The sequence below is a fragment of the Sinocyclocheilus anshuiensis genome, unplaced genomic scaffold (genome assembly GCF_001515605.1).
Source record: "Sinocyclocheilus anshuiensis isolate Anshui unplaced genomic scaffold, SAMN03320099.WGS_v1.1 scaffold308, whole genome shotgun sequence".
NCBI classification, from domain to species: domain Eukaryota; kingdom Metazoa; phylum Chordata; class Actinopteri; order Cypriniformes; family Cyprinidae; genus Sinocyclocheilus; species Sinocyclocheilus anshuiensis.
In genome coordinates, this window is record NW_015558619.1 from 485,247 (window position 1) to 487,259 (window position 2,013).

General features: G+C 40.5%; 1 pseudogene; it reads right to left on the bottom strand.

Moving 5' to 3' along the window:
* Positions 1-525: 525 nt before the first annotated feature.
* LOC107680481 (CREB-regulated transcription coactivator 1-like) overlaps positions 526-2,013 on the bottom strand; it is a 14,036-nt pseudogene continuing 12,548 nt past the window's right edge.

A 2,013-nucleotide genomic window follows, 5' to 3' on the forward strand; every position in this document is an offset into this window, starting at 1 on the left:
GAGAGGGACGATTAGAAAAACACATTAAAAGTTAAAAACAGTATTTTGTTCATGTAAGGCAAAATCAGGTCCTCTCACAGTGAAGTGTTCAGCAGGTTTCTGCAGCAGCTCGAGGGTCACATATTTACTGACCACCGTTGAAGCGTACATTTCAGACATAACATTCGAATAAATAACGTATGCGTACAGAAAGTCACGCGACAGTCCACAAAAACACCAAAAGATGGGTCACATTTCTATTTAGAGACTGCTGTCCTCCTGCAAGAAACTTGATACCGAAAGAATGAAACCGATCGTGACATCTTGAGATGTTCGGATGATACAAAAAATGCTAGCAAAACGAATCGTCATGGAAGCCATTTTGTTAAAGCAAACTTTATGCCTTCCGGCATACAATGAGCAACGCTCCCTTAAATCCTTGATACACAACCTGGGGGAGTAGTGCTCCTTACATAAATATGATTAAATAATATATATTTATATCCATAATTAAAAAAATAATTATAATAAATACAATCTAAACAAATATGTCGATTTCACACACATCATCACACAGATGGATATTTCTTAAAAGACATGGCATAGTTATGTAAACATTAAAAAAATAGGTGAAATTTGGCAATGTAAATACGAATATACTAATAAACATAGGATGATCCATGAAATCAAAAGGATAAACAACCAAAAAGGAATAAATAGAAACCGCGCATTGGCGACTAGCCAAAACATGAATACATGAAGAGAGTGGATGGCGGATGGTATTGCGCATTGGAAACTATCCAGTGTGGATACAGCACTTCCACCTCCACCACCCCCCCAAACCCTGGCCGCCGCCTCCACCGGCCCCTGGCCACGAGCGGTTTGGCAGCATGCTGTTACGTGGGAGGTTGGGGGGACGTGGACGGCCACTGACCAGATGGTGAACAGAGACGCCATGCAGAGGAATGTCTGGCTTCGAAGTGCATTCACAGCTTCACAGTCGATCCATGCGGAACGTGTCCTCCGTGGCCGGGTCGGCGAGAACCATATCCGGGTCGTTGAGCATGTGCAGTCCGTCCAGTGTCAAGGGGTCAATCTTCAACTCGTCCAACGGGAATTGAGAGTCCGCGTCAAAGCTGACGTCACCAACGCTGGCCAACGAGCTGGTGAGTTCTTTGGAGAGACTCGGCGGAGATTCTCCCGTTACTAATGTGAGACAAATCAAACTGTCAGCTGAAATGCTTATTCCTGGGAACCAGTGTTGGGAAGGTTACTTTGCAAATGTAATAGGTTACAGATTACAAGTTACCTTATTTAAAATGTAATAAGTATTGTAACTATTTTGATTACTTGATTAAAGTAATGTAACTGGAAAAAAGTAATGTAATGTAATGCGTTGTGATACTCTCTACGCACCGCTGCAGATGAAATGAGGAGGAGAAGAGTTGTTGAATAAAGTTGTTACTTTTGTTTTCTTTGTGCACAAAGTATTCTCGTAGCTTTGTAAACTTACAGTTGAACCGCTGACGTCACATGGACTATTTTACAGATGTCTTTGCAACGTTTTTGTGCGTTGATCGTGGTAGTTGTGTTGCTGTCTATGGAGGGTCTGAGAGCTCTCGGATTTCATCAAATATATCTTAATTTATAAGATAAATGAAGGTCTTACGGGTTTGGAACAACATGAGGGTGAGTAATTAATGACAGAATTTTCATTTTTGGGTGAACTAACCCTTTAAGCAAAGTGATATCTAGTTATGATAGCTAGCTACTAGCAAGTGAAGTGTTGGTCATGTTATCTAAGTGCAATTAGAATATAACTAGTTACTGATAAACATTAATAAAGCTGGCTACATAAAAATACCATTATTATATGTAAGCAATTAGGTACTTGAGGCCGTGCAGTAACGTGAATAAATCACGGCTGAAGGGCGCTGTTCGGCACGACCCTAAGCGGAGTGTTTTTGGGGCAACATGTAATGAAAAAAGAAGTGTAATAATGGGAGTAATAATTGACAAGATTTTCATAATAAT